Genomic DNA, 15,756 nt, shown 5'->3' on the forward strand with positions numbered 1-15,756 from the left:
GTCTCACAGTTCTGGAGTCCAGAAGTCTGAAATCAAGGTGTCAGCAGGGTGGAGTTCCCTCCAAAGGCTCTAGGGGAGAATCCCTCCTTGTCACTTCCACCCTCTGGTGGCTGCCAGCAATCCTTGGCACTCCTTGGCTTGTAGACCCATTGCTCCAATCTCTGCTTGTGTCTTCAAATCACCTTCTTTCTGTGTGCATCTGTCTCAAATCTCCCCCTGCCTTTCTCTTATAATCCTGTCATTGGATTTAGGGCCCACCCTAAATCTAGGCTGGTCTCATCTCAAGACCCTTGAGTTAATGACATCTACAAAGATTCTTTTTCCAAATATGGTCACATTCACAGGCTCCAGGAGTTAAGACTTGGACAGATCTTTGTGGAGGCCACTATGCAACCTACACATCCTGCTACCACACACACCTTGGCAGGGAGATTTACTGCCTCTCTGATGCCACCTTCTAATCTATTTTTGCTCTCCATTCCTGAGAGGGGCAAACGTAAAGCGGTTTTCCTTTTTATCATTTTTTCTTTCTTTTTCCCTCAGCTTCTCTCCTTTACCCTTATACCATCCTTACTTCCCCGGCAGTATTTCCACCTCAGGTAAAAATAAAATGTGTATTTCCAAGATTCTTGATCACCAAACACTGTATGATTTCTCACAGCAGAAGGCTCCTCGCTTCAAGAAAACTGAAAACTTGAGTGGTATCTACACATTTGTCCAACGTCACCTAAAAAGTTAGTAAAGTAGGTCAGGAAGCCAGGTACGTCTGAGCTTCTGGAATTATTTTGCCTACTGGATTACAGTGCTCCTTCAAAGATGATTTAATAAATTTAATTTACCTTAAAATAAGCCTTTTGCCCCATTTGAAGTAGCCAGAATAATTCTCAGTTGACAGAAGGAAAAAAGCAAAACATAGCAACTTAGTGACTTTTTTTAGTTACAGACCCAGTACAAGGAGTATTTTGGAAATTGAGCAGCTTGCTCAGACTGACTGTAAAAGTTGAACAAATAGTCAGAATGCTTATTATGCTGGGAAAAAAGAAAAAAAACTTTTTTTTTTTTTTTTTGCTGGATTCTGTTCATAAGTGAAGAGGACTTGAAGCACTTCCTGATGAAGATAAAAGACCACAGCCGTCATTATCGATTACACCTCAACATAAAGAAAACAAAAATCCCCACAACTAGACCAATAAGCAACATCATGACAAATGGAGAAAAAATTGAAGTTGTCAAGGGTTTCATTTTACTTGGATCCACAATCAATGCCCATGGAAGCAGCAGTCAAGAAATCAAAAGACGCATGGCATTGGGCAAATCTGCTGCAAAAGACCTCTTTGAAGTATTAAAAAGCAAAGATGTCACTTTGAGGACTAAGGTGCACCTGACCCACGCCATGATATTTTCAATTGCCTCACATGCATGCAAAAGCTGGACAACGAATAAGGAAGACCGAAGAACAATTGATACCTTTGAATTATGGTGTTGGCAAAGAATATTGCATACACCATGGACCGCCAGAAGAACGAACAAGTCTGCCTTGGAAGAAATACAGCAGAGTGCTCCTTGGAAGCGAGGATGGCTTTTGACATGTTATCAGGAGGGACCAGTCCCTGGAGAAGGACATCATGCTTGATAAGATAGAAGGTCAACGAAAAAGAGGAAGACCCTTAAATGAGATGGATTGACACAGTGGCTGCAACAATGGGATCAAGCATAACAACGATTGTCAGGATAGCTCAGGACCAGGCACTGTTCTGTTGTGCTGTACATAGGGTAGTTATGAGATGAAACCAATTCAATAGCACCTAATAACAACAGTATAATGCTACAATTGATATGGACTTCAATAAATGTACGTTATTGAACTGAACTATCACAGTTTACTCTATGTCCTTTTTTCTTTAAAATATAGTCTGTATTTCAGATTTTTCACCGGACATTTGCTATCTCTATCTTACAATGGAGCATGACCAAAGGAAAAGCTAAAAGGCCACAGCTGTCTTCCCCATTGCTGTCAAGTTGTTTCCGACACATATTGACCCTATACGACAGAGTAGAACTGCCCCATAGGGTTTCCAAGGAGCAGCTGGTGGATTTGAACTCCTAACCTTTTGGTTAACAGCTGAGCTCTTAACCACTGTGCAACCAGGTCTCCACAGTTGTCTTTGAGCCCAGCAATCAGCTCTGTGGTAAATTCAGGGCTGTCCTGAGCTGTCGGCAGGGGAAGATGAAGGAAATGGACCAGCTAGAGCCCTGCCAGCCTTTAAATGACCAGCCTTTAAATGATGAGGTCTGTGTGCCCCAAACTATACTTAGGTGGCTCCATCTCTCCTCACCAAATGGAACACCAGCCTTTCAACACCCTGCCTGGAGTTCCTCAAGCCTATGAGCACCAGACGTAAATTGGCTTAATATTCCAAAATGCTGAGCTTTGCTAAAAGGAAGGCCCCGCAGGGTTACAATGAGGTGGCATCTGGCACATTCTGCTTCACTAACAGCTAAAAACTTCATGCTGTTATCTTTTTTTCACCATGGCCGCTGGCTAAGATTCCCACTTAATGGACATTCTTTCTGTCAGTGCATAGAACTCTAATTCCCCTGTTTTGTGTTGAGGAGAAGAAAGTGACATTTACTGTGTACTTCCTATGTGTCTGCCATGCCATACGGCACTTTATATGATTTCCCTCATGTAATTCTCACACAGCGACTATAAAAAAAATCCTAACAGTGAACATTTACATAGTGTTTGCCATGTGCTAGGCACAGCTGTAGATGCTTCACGCATTTGCACTCACTCAATGCTCACAGCAACCCTACCCAGAGATATTGTGAGTATCCTCATTTTACAGATGAGGAAATTGATGGTTAGAGAAGTGAAGCAACTTGTCTAAGATTACAGACAGTTAACAGCAGGGCTAGATTTGAACACAACCCATGCTTCTAACTACTCTGCCATTATCTGCTCTCTGCAGATGACAAAACCAAAGCCCAGAGAAGTTAAGTGGCTCACTCAAGGGCCCACAGGAAGTAGAAGAACTGGGACCAAATTCCATGTCTGCCTACTCTCCAAGTATTTGTTTTTCCACTAGACCAGCAGTCCTCAAAGTGTGGTCCCAGGGCAGTGGCATCAGCATCAACTGGGAACTTGCTAGAGATATAAATTTTCAGGTCCCACCTCAGACCTAATGAATCCAAAGGTAGGGTTTTAGTCTGTAGCTTAACAAGCCCTCCAGGTAATTCTGATCTACCCAAAGCTTGGGAGGAGTCCTGGGTAGTGCAAATGGTTTACTCCTCTGCTGCTAACCAAAAAGAAGGCCCTGGTGGTGCAGTGGCTAAGCCCTCAGCTTCGATCTAAAAGGTCGACAGTTCGAACCCACCAACTGCTCCACAGGAGAAAGATGTGGCAGTCGGCTTCTGTGAAGATTACGGTAGTCTTGGAAACCCTATGGGGCAGTTCTACTCTTACACACATGGGGTCACCAAGAATAGGAGTTGACTCAGTTGCAACTAGTTTTTATTAAGTCTGGGAAACACTACTCTAGATCATGCTGCCATCTGTTGTGTACTGAAACTTAACTCACCTGTTAAGGCTAGAGAGACTGTGTTGCCTAGTGATTACAGGCTTTGGGAAGAGAACCAGAGCCCACTACTAACTGCCTTGTTAAGAGACAACTGGGCTGTGACCAACACATTTCATTGACCTGTCAGTGGATGGGCTCCTCAGCAACTCACAGAGTGGGAGAAAGACAGCTTCACTGTTATAGTCAAGTGAAAGACTCGGTTCTGCCCTTGGCCATCCTGGACTCTGCCTCTCACTTCTCAGATACGGAGATTCTCAGTGGCATTTCTGTTCAATATTTTGCCTGTTTTGCCTGCCAGTTTGTCTGTTCCTACCTCTAACCTTTCTTGTCTTTGAGCTTCTTCCGCTTAGGGAGGAAACACTTCTGTGGCAATGTGGTCAGCTGATGTACTGCCCTCTTAGTTTGTACATTGTGCAATGAAAGATGTGTTTTACAATTATGGAACCAAAATTTTTTTTTTCCTGTATGTGTCAGTTCAGTGGCTACACTAGTGCTTTCATCCCCCATTGCTTTGCTGAAATATTTGTTTAAAATCCTTGCTTTCCCCTGAAACAAGCTGTATAGATAGGTTGTATGTTTGTATATGTGACGGAAAAATAAACTGGTTTTTATAGATGCTCAAAAAAGTTAAGGAATCTTTGATGGTTCAGGGTAGGAGATTTAAAGGCTTTTGAGTTAGGATGAAGGACCACACAGTCCTGAATTTGTGACCAACAGCTGTACACGAAGGATAAAGAGAGAATGCCACGGATAAGAAGGGATGAGTGCTAGTAAGCTGGCCCTAAGGTGCTCATTGCACTGTCAGGGATCAAATGCATATGGCTATTTAAGCTATTTTCCTGCTTTATTAAAAATTGACTTGAGATCATTGAATTCTGCAGGCCATACATTCCAATGCAGCAAGGTGTAGGGTTTTTTTTTTGTTGTTGTTGTTGTTTTTTACTTTCAAGGCTGAGGATGGGGATCTCCTGGTGGAAGAACATGCAGTATATTGATTGAAGTTGCAAGGAGGATAGCTTCAAAGGCACTATCCAGGTCTCATTATTCTCTCTGTTCCTGCCTCTTGATTGGTTTCCAGGGATCTATCCCTGGATGGTGCAATGGTTAACGTGCTTGGCTGCTCAACAAAAGGTTGGAGGTTTGAGTTCACCCAGAGGAGTCTCAGAAGAAAGGCCTGGCGATCCACTTCCAAAAAATCAGCCATTGAAAACTCAGTGGAGCACAGTTCTACTCTGATACACATGGAGTCACCATGAATTGGAATACACTCAATGGCAATTGGTTTGTTTATTTTGTCCTTGATTTGAAATTTTGGTGTTTTTTGTTTTTGTTTTTTTTACTCTTCTTCCTTGTACTCTATTTTTTATTTCATTTTTTTTTAAATTGTGCTTTAGGTGAAACTTTACAGAGAAAATTAGTTTCTCATTTAACAATTTATACACAAATTGTTTTGTGACATTGGTTGCAATCCCCACAATGTGTCAACCCTCTCCCCTTCCACACCCCAATTCCCCATTTCCATCGGTCCATTTTTCCGGTCCCTTCCTGCCTTCTCGTCATTGCTTTTGGGCAGGTGTTGCCCTTTTGGTCTCATGTGCATGACTGAACTAAGAAACACATTTCCTCACGTGTGTATTGTTTGTTTTATAGACCTATCTAATCTTTGGCTGAAGGGTGAACTTTGGGAGTGGCTTCAATTCTGAGTTAAAAAGGTGTCCGGGGGCCATATAGTCTCAGGGGTTCTTCCAGTCTCTGTCAAACCAGTAAGGCTGGTCTTTTTGTGAATTTGAATTTTGTTCTACATTTTTCTCCCGCTCTGTCCAGCACCCTCCCTTGTGATCCCTGTCAGAGCAGTTGGTGGTGGTAGCTGGGCACCATCTAGTTCTGGGCTCAGGCTGGTGATAGAGGCTGTGGTGCTTGTGGTCCATTAGTCCTTTGGACTAATATTTCCCTTGTGTGTTTGGTTTTCTTCATTCTCCTTTGCTCCAGATGGAATTGGACCAGTAGATGTATCTTACATGGTCATTAGCAAACTTTTAAGACCCCAGATGCTACTCACCAAAGGCAGATGCAGAACATTTTCTTTATGAACTTTGTTATGCCAGTTGACCTAGATGACCCCTGCAACCATGGTCTCCAGCCTTCTGCCCCCGTAACTCAGTCCCTCAGGGTGTTGGATGTGTCTACAAGCTTCTATGACTTTGCCTTGGTCAAGTTGTGCTGACTTCCCCTATGCTGTGTACCGTCTTTCCCTTCACCAAAGTTACCACTTATCTATTACCTAGTTAGTCTTTTTCCCTCCCCAACCCTCCCCTCCCTCATAACCATCAAATATTGTTTCTTTCTGTGTGTAAACCTTTTCTTGAGTTTTTATAATGGTGGTCTCATACAGTATTCGTCCTTTTGTAATTGACTTACCAACTCTGGAGGACATTAGTCCTCCAGATTCATCCGTGTTGTGAGATATTTCACAGATTCATCTTTGTTCTTTATCATTGCATAGTATGCCATTGTGTGCATGTACCATAGTTTGTTTAACCATTCATCTGTTGAAGGGCACTTACGCTGTTTCCATCTTTTTGTAATTGTGAATGACACTGCAATGATCACGGCTGTGCATATGTCTATTCGTGTGACTGCTCTTATTTCTCTAGGATATATTCCTAGGAGTGGGATTGCTGGATTGTCTTAGTTTTTATTGGCCCACAGTTTAAAACTAGTTAGTATCAGAAAGGGTACCAAATTAGGAATCAGCAAGTCTGACTTGATTTATCATAGGAGTGGGTGTGGTGTTGTTGTTGAGCATGTGGACGGCAGAATCAGGCAGAACGCTCCCCAGTTGTGACCTCTCTAAACCTCAAAAGGACACTTCTCCTGAGGGTTGCGTTGGGGATTAAATGAGAATGTGCACGTAAATGACCTGCACAGAGCAGGCATTCAACACTGATTATTTTTGATCAGTTAACACTTACCCTGTGCTGGTGGGTTGCCTGTCCCTATACTGGTGGGTGTCTGTCCCTGTGGGGTCTCAAAAGAGCTCTCAGCAGGTCTGGTTACAGCTCCACCTTAACAGCCCAGCCCTCTCATCTGACCCAATGACTTTGGACAAGCTCCTTAAGCCCCTAACCCTCCATCTTTCTATTTGGAAGAAACATATGTCCTCCTGGGGGTTTGTGGGAGCAAGTAAATGAGATAATCTGAAAAGTTCAAACTGTTATGTCAGGCTAACAAAAGATAGTATGGTGCTTTTTTATATAAGCAGAATATATACTTTTATGTTTCTCATTTTGATACTAGTTGAACTTTTACTGCTGTGGTATAAACAGAAAGAACCGCTGAATTTGGAATTAGAAGGCCTGAACTTAGGTCTTGGTTCTGCAGTTCTGCCGTTATTAGCTGTGCAACTTTGGGCTAGTCCCTTAACCTCCCTGAGCCTCATTTCTTTCTAAGGACTGGGCTAACTTTATCTACCTCATCAAGTTTTTGTAACAAAAGCATAAGATATGGGGTGAGAGGGGAAAAATGTTCGCTGTAAACCATAAACACTGTGCATATGTGATTGCTCTTAATAAAGAAAGATTAAAGGTAGCTGTTCCAGGATAGGAGCCCTGGTGGCATAGTAGTTAAGAGCTCAGCTGCTAACAAAAAGGTCGGCAGTTTAAATCCACCTGCCACTCATTGGAAACCCTATGGGGCAGTTCTACTGTGTCCTATAGGGTCGCTATGAGTCAGAACTGACTCGACAGCAATGGTTTTTTTTGGGGGGAGGGGCTTCAGGATGAACCCCATTTGGCTTTCCCAGTCACTGTGTCCTCAATAACACCTAGAATCTTGGAATCTGGATTCCTACCCACCTTTGGGAACTTCCCAGAAGTGGCAAGTTTGATATAAACATTGTAGAAATAATAATTATAATAAAAGCCACCATTGATTGAGCACATAATATGTGTATGAAACTGTGCTAGGTAAGCACTTTACATATCTTATCTCAATTCATCCTTCCCATTCTGCGAGGTCAGAATTGTTCTTCCCATTTTGCAGATAGGCTTAGAGAGATAATTGTTCTGAGGTCAGTCACACAGCTACTAACTTAGGATTTTGGACCAACGCCCTAGTCACACACTTTATCACTGTCATTATCACTGTCCTATTCTCTACATGCCCCTTGAAAGAAGAATGTGGTCTATTTGGGTTGAAGATCCTAAATCCTGACTCCTAAATCTTCATATCAAACTGCATGGAAAATGTCTAGCACACAATTTAAATTATGATCTGCTTTCCCACCCTCACTCCTACAAAATACTTGTAGTTATAAAAATCCTAATATAACTTAATCTCTGTTGTTCCCGAACCTTAAGAGTTATAAAAAGTCTCAATTATAAATGACAGATACTATTTCTAGAACAAAATCCATCTTGGTCGGTTCTAAGGTTTTTGAAAATATTTAACGTAAAATATGCCACACATACACACACACACACGCACTGATAGTCTTTAAAGTTTTTTTTTTTCCCCCCCACAAAAGCAGCAGAGAAAAATTTTCCCAGGACCCAAGCCCAAGATATTCTGATATCAGACACCTCCAGGAGTGGAGCTGCTGTCAGTGGAACACAGACACTGCCAAGAAACCAGGCCATTTCCACTCCACATTTGGTCTGGGGCCAAAGTGTTGTCTTTCAGCTTTTAGAAAGACCTCCTGGTGTAGGGTGATTCAAAATTGAAAAAAAAAAAAAGAAAAACAACAGACCCATTGCCATCAAGTCAATGCCAACTCATAGCGACCCTATAGGACAGAAGAGAAATCCCCCAAAGGATATCCAAGGCTGTAAATCTTTACGGAAGCAGACTGATAGATCTTTTTCCAGCATCTGCTACATCTTTTTATGGCAGAGTGGCTGGTGGGTTCAAACCAGTGACCTTCCAGTTAGTAGCCGGGCTCTTAACCACTGAGTAACCAGGGCTCCTTTGAGCTACACCCAGCAGTGGCTGTAAGCGACCATCATGGCCTGCAGCTATGTGGAGAAAGGTAAATCCATTTCCACTGAGTCAATTCTGACTTACAGCGACCTTATAGGACAGAGTAGAACTGCGCCATAGGGTTTCCAAAGAGCAGCTGGTGGATTCGAACTGCCGACCTTTTGGCAGGGCTCAGGAAAAAAGTAAAGGCCTTTGTAAATGCCCAAGACTTTATCTACAAAAGTTGGACAACTCTTTTTCCAGTGCAAAACATAAACAGTCAAGATTAATCTTTGCTTGAAGAGGTAGGGAGTTCCAGTTCAATGGCCCAAGTCATGCTAATAAACTTGTGAGGAGAAACCTGTCCTAGTGCTGTGGGCCTTAAACAGTAAGCTCGGTGCCACAGGTTTGGCCACAGTGTGATTATGCATGCATTATTCAAATTGAGTCCCAAGGAATGTTATCAGCTTGGGAAGGCTCCTCACCCATGTGTGCATGCCTCATTGACACAGTCATGCAAAACTCTGAAAGGGGAGTATGCTGAAGGAATAGGAGAGGAGAGACTATTTAATGTCTTTTGCTTTGCTCCAACAGATTTTACATTTATAGACTTCTGCCGAATGATAATGATGTAATTTCTTGGTCTCCAGTGTGGCAGTGGGGGAAGAGGGGGTAGAAGGGAAGATGCCTAAAGTCATTAGGAGTCCCCGGGTGATACAAATAGTTAACATGCTTGGCTGCTAACCAAAAGGTTGGAGGTTCAAGTCTACCCAGAGGCACCTGAGAAGAATGGCCTGGTGATCTATTTCTGAAAAGTCAGCCACCGAAACCCTATGGAGCACAGTTCTACTCTGACACACATGAGGTCACCATGTGTTGGAATCAACTTGACAGCAACTGGTTGAAGTCATTCAAGGTCCCGATTCATTCATTCAACAACTATTTATTGGGGGTCTGCCATGGGCTAGGTAATGTGCCATGTGCTACAAATACAAATGATCACTGCTGCCCTCATGGAAGTTAGTATCTAGTGGAGGAGTTGGTCAACACTCAAATAACCCCACATATGTATGAAAAATTGAATCTGTGACAAGGGCTAAGAAGGAGTGGTCCATGGTTCTTTGAGAGTCCGTGTTAGGGAAATCTGACCTAGTTAGAGGTAAACCAGGACTTTCCTGAGCAAAGCTATGCCTCAGGTAAGATCAGCATGATGAGTAGATGTTAACCAGGTGAAGGAATGGGTGTGGGAGGCAAAGTCCCAGCCAAGGAAACATTGCTGCAAAGGCCCAGTGTTGGGAGGGAGTCATCTTGGGGGTAAGGCAGAAGTAAGAGATCTGACCTGAGCATCACCAGGAAGGCCTACCAACTACCAAACATCTCTACCTCTGATGCCTAAAATCCCACTATTATTAAGACATGGCTTGAGTTAAGCATTGCTTTTCTCTGCTCAGAAGAATAACCCATTAAGTCAAGTGAATGGTTTTATCTGATCAATTTTTTTTCAAGTCCCTGAGATTGGCACAGGGATTTGGCATCAAAAATGAGAGATGGGGGAAACCCAAAGATAAAACTTCATATTTTTTTAAAATTTAACCCAAGACCAGCCCCGGCAGAATTCACTAAAAGCATGATCCCCGAAAATCATGTACCCCCTTGCCTTCTGTCTTAGTTAGCTAGTGCTACTGTAACAGAAATATCACAAGTGGGTGGCTTTAAAAGATAGAAATTTATTTTCTCACAATTCAGGAGGCTCATAGTCCTAATTCAACATGTGGCTTTAGGGTAGGGTCCTTTCTTGTCTATTTCAGCTTCTAGTAGCCAGCAATTCTTGGAGTTCCTGGTCTTATAGATGCATCTGCCTCTGTTTTCTTCCAATAGCGTCTATCTTCCCCACTGTGTCCGTTTTCTTCTGTGCCTAATACGCTCTTCTTATATATCAAAAACGATTAGGGTTAGGACATACCCTACACTGATAGGCCTCATTAACATAACAAAGAAGGCCTTCTTTCCAAATGGGGTTACATCCACAGGTATTTTGGAGGGTCACAATTCAATCCATAACATCTTCAGAGAGCCTAACAAGATTGCATGATAGTCTTGGCCTATGAGAGAAGTCCATGGAAGAAAGCAAAAAAAAAAAAAAAAAAATAGGAAGAGGGAAAGTGTATAGTGAGAATGCCAATAGCTCATCTTAATTTATCTAGCCCCATTTCCCCATCCCAAATCACTTTCACCAGCTCAGTCATCCTTAAAAGTTTCCCAGCTAACAAAATATATTGATTTCAGTATTGTTTTCCTACAGTCTCATAACAGATGTTACTCCCCTGAGGCACCTGAACAAGTACAGTAGTAGACTATACTGGCTTCACAATCCCTTAGACTGGGTTCAAATCCTGGCTCCTCAACCTAGCTGTGTGACCTTGGACAAGTCATTTAACCACCTTAAACCTTGTTTTCTTGACTGTAAACTGGGAATCATTATAGTACCTATCCCACAGAGCTGCTGTGAGGATAAAGTAAGATAAATCATCAAAGTGGTTAGCAAAGTGTCTGGCATACAGTCAGCACTTACTAAATGGGAGCAATTTTAAAAAGAAAGGAGACACGAGGAGCATTGGTCAAGCTACTGGGAAAAATGTACGAGTTCTGAGAGGAGAGATGCCATGTGTTCCAGGTGATGAATCAGATAGGTAAAACACCATATACCAAGTCTCAAAAGAAATTAAGAAGCCTGAGAGAAATCGGGCCTAAGATTTCTTATTCCTTGGTCCTCTTGTGTTTTCTTTTCGGGACTGTCAGATGAATTCAGCACTAAACAGGAAAGAAAAACAACAAGGGCCGCCCAGGCATTGCAGCATGGACTCTGCCTGAAGAGGCTCATGGTGTTGAAATCGAATTTAAAACTGAAACTTTTGACCAGGGCAGAGCATTTGCTTGAGGAACTTCCGGGCAGAGAGATGTGTAGGAAACTGGTGAGGACCTGAATAAGTGGGAGTAAATTAGAAAGTTGGGCAAAAAAAGATGAAAGGATCTTTACCACCTCCCTATAAATTGTGAGCTGCAGCCCATAAAACTGGCCTGTGTCGTTAACGACAGAATCATTTCTACTGGAGAGCTCTCTGGCCTTGTCAAGGTTTGACCTGGGAGACTTAACATTCTCAGGCTTGGCATGGTTTCCCTTAGTAACATTTTCTCATTCTGGAAAGAAAGCAAGCCAGTAAAAAGAGGAAAACCATATTATGAGAATGTCAGAGAATATGAATCATGGGAAAGAGAATTCCTTAATTTGCCTATTCTCATAGTTATTTTTATAAAGGAGAGCGTTCCTTCTTGCGTCCTTATACTTAAAACTCCTTAAGCTTTGCTGTGCTTGAGTTTCATTTCCTAACATGTAGACACTTTGAATACCTGCTTCTGCCTCCATCAGCTCTGTTTCGCACACCCCTGCGACAGTGAGAAGAATTTCAAGAGGCCCAGCAAGTGTTGCTAATAATGCCAGGAAGTTATGTCCTATGTATTTTGGTAGCTGAGGAGTGAGGACTGGAGATCATAAACACAGTTCAGAAAATGGCTTAAGGTGTCCTAGATGTTGCAGTTTATCCTGCCAGTAATGTATGGGGTGGCCCTAAGTGATTCTCCCTTTTTTCTCTGGGCCTGGTTTCCTGCCTTCTTGCAGTGACCCAGCAAGGAACCAGAAGAGAAAATTGTATGTTTCAATGGAAGACTATGCATCGTCTATAGCATGTCTTCCAGATCATGAGATTCTAGCCCTATTTATTGTCTTTGAGCTATTTTGCCACTCTTTATAAAGTGTAGTAACTGATAGATACATAATCTCTGTCCTGTCTGGTAGTGATCTAATTGATTTCCTCACCTGCTGTAAAAAAAAAAAAAAAAAAAATTGTCTCAATTTGCACATCTCAACATTCTTTACGCCATATAAATCTGTGCTGTTTTAACCGGTTAAACCAGTTATACATCTGCCGGGTTCCTTCATATTATGTGAGTAATATGTGTCCATTTTTATATCTGTATGAGAGCCATGGTTTTATCTCTTTCAGAAAACTACCTTACAACAGTTTTGGAGGTCCCACTGAGACGCCAGATGGATTCACTGACCAGAGCCAGGCAAACTTCATCACCAGAGAAGTGCACCTTATGGGCAATTTAAGCCCAGGCACTTTTCTTTCTTGATTCCCAGAGGTCAAAGAATCCAAAGTATCATGAAAAGTTTGCCGAGTCTTTGTTTTTCTAATTTTATTTTTGCTCTCTACTAATTTTGTTTTTGGTTCATTTCTGGCTAGGAATGGGAATTTGGTCTGATCATTTGATGATCTCACTTGAATGGATTATGGTTTATAGGGATCTATTTTCTGCTGGATGAAAGGTGACAGAGAATCTGGTTTGTTAGCTTTATCTGCTTAGAGATTTGGTTTTACGGTCAGATCATTTGTTGATCTTGTTTGTGTTAAGTGAGAAACAGAGAATCTGGTTTGTTACGTTTTCTGTTTGTTTGTGTGCTTGTCTATTTGAGCTCAAATCAATTCAGAATTGGGCAGAGAACAGCTCTTTGACATGGACCAGTGAATTTTGTAATTCTGTGTTTACTTTTGTCCCATGACTGAAAATCTAGAATTGAAGCCATAAGCTCCTACCATCTGCTTCTGCATGTCTATGAATCTATAATTCAGAAAGAACTTTAACTCTCATTATGTTGGTGTTAATAAATTGGATTATCAAATCTAAATCCAAGAAGCTCTGATAATCTTATAAAAATAAATAGGTACATGTATTATTGAATATTACTAAAATTCCCAGAAAATAAGAAAACTGAACATCTAATACTTTCAATGTTCTAGATTTTAAAAGTATTCTTACAGAAAGTAATTCAAAAATGTTTTAAGAATTGAAGTTTACATAATTGAGGAAAATCTTTGGCAAAAGAAACAGTTATGTGCTCCCTTAAACAATTAACTGTATGAGACCAAATGGTCAGTATTTACCCAAAAGCAAAGATGAGAATGCAAGGAGGACAAGGGAAGCTAGATCAATGGGAACAAAACAAACAGACAGAAATAAGAAGAATGTTGACACACTGAAAAAACTGTAACTGATGGCACAGAACAACTTGTATAAAAATTGTTAAAGGGAAACCTGCTGTGTAAACTTTTACCTAAAACACAATAAAATAAAATAAAAAAAGACTAGTTAAAACGTTTTTTTAATTTAACAAAAACAGCTACATCTTCTCTGATTTATCAGCTTTAGGTCTAATAGAAACTTATATGTCCATTCTACTTGGGTATGTTCTTCCTAAACTTATACAGGTTTACTGATCAAAAAAGTTAGCATTGCTTCTAATTAATATTTAAAGCTATGAAAAATGTAAATTCATGTCTTAGTCATCTAGTGCTACTATTAACAGAAATACCACAAGTGGATGGCTTTAACAAAGAGAAATTTATTTTCTCACAGTCTAGTAGGCTAGAAGTCCAAATTCAGGGCGTCACCTCCAGGGGAAGGCTTTCTGTCTCTATCAGCCTTCTCATCAATCTTCCCCCAAACTAGGAGGTTCACCGCACAGGGACCCCAGGTCCAAAGGACGCACTCTGCTCCTGGCACTGCTTTCTTGGTGGTATGAGGTCCCTCACTCTCTGCTTGCTTCCCTTTCCTTTTATCTCTTGTGAGATAAAAGGTGGTGCAGGCCACACCCCAGGGAAACTCCCTTTACATGAGATCAGGGATGTGACCTTAGTAAGGGTGTTACAATCCCACCCTAATCCTCTTTAACATAAAATTACAATCACAAAATGGAGGACAATCACATAATACCGGGAATCATGGCTCAGCCAAACCGATGCACACATTTTTGGGGGGACATAATTCAATCCATAACATCATATTTTACCAAATTGATTTATTATTCTGGCAATTTTATTTGTCTCAAAATACAGTATCTGCAAATAATGAACCTGAAAAGCTATGAAATGTGTCAAAGTTTACTCAATGTTGTTATACTTGTTTCGTTGGTTATTGCTTATTGCCTTCATCTACTTGTTTTCTGTGTAATCTGCCCAGATAGCTAAGATTCTGTTTCTAACTAGAATAACCTTCTATGGTTTATACTGACTTCATCATGTCCTTGATTATTTAAGAAGATAAAGATTTTTTACCTAGGAAAGCACTAAGCTTCTTTACAATCATGTTACCTTCTATGTTTATTTTCTAAATATTTTATTGTCACTTTGAAATGAGCAGCCAAATATTGTTTTTCAAGCACCTAGATCCAGATTCGTATCTGAAGTGTTCAAATCTCCTGACAACTTTTGTTTTTTGCCTTCTGCAAACCAAATCCTAAATCTGAAATAAAATAAAACTCTTGGGGTGTCTTTTTAACCTAAAACTATTTTGAGATTTCCCAGAGGGCCCCTGGAAAATCATGACGATTTGTTGTTTTAGCTTGTAAAAAGAGAGCTGCTAGAAATAATTAGGTTTATGTGCCTTTTTCCCTCCCAGTTACTGTCAAGTTAATACTGACTTATGGTGACCTATGTGTATGAGAATAGAGCTGTGCAATAAGCCCACACATCCATAGTCAACTGACTTTTTTTACAAGGGTGCTAAGTCCATTCAATGAGGAAAGAAAAGTCTGTTCAATAAATGGTGCTGGGAAAATAGGATTTCCACATACAGAAAAATGAAATAGGATCCATGCCTCATACCATACACAAAAACCAATTCAAAATGAATTGAGGGCCTAAATGTGCAAACTAAAACCATAAAATTCTTAGAAAAAAAACATAGGGGTAACACTGTCAGGCCTAGCTTTTAACAATAGATTAATATAATAACAAAAGCACAAACAGCAAAAGACAAAATAAATAAATAGGACCTCATAAAAATTAAAAACTTTTGTTCATCAAAAGAATTTACCAAAAAAAAAAAGAAAGTGGAAAGACAAGGTATGGACTGGGACAATATTTTTGGAAATCATATATCCGATAAGAATCTAAAAACAAATAAATATGTAAAACATAGACAACTTAACAACAAAAAGACAAATAACCCAATCGTTAAATGGGCAAAGGACTCGAATAGACGTTTCACCAAACAGGACATTCAAATGGCTACTAAACACGTGAAAAGATGCTCAACATCATTAGCCATATACCATTTCACTCCCACTAGGATGGCTAACACCCACAAATCTGTCAGTTTG

This window comes from Trichechus manatus, unplaced genomic scaffold (genome assembly GCF_000243295.1).
Source record: "Trichechus manatus latirostris isolate Lorelei unplaced genomic scaffold, TriManLat1.0 scaffold00119, whole genome shotgun sequence".
Classification (NCBI taxonomy): domain Eukaryota; kingdom Metazoa; phylum Chordata; class Mammalia; order Sirenia; family Trichechidae; genus Trichechus; species Trichechus manatus.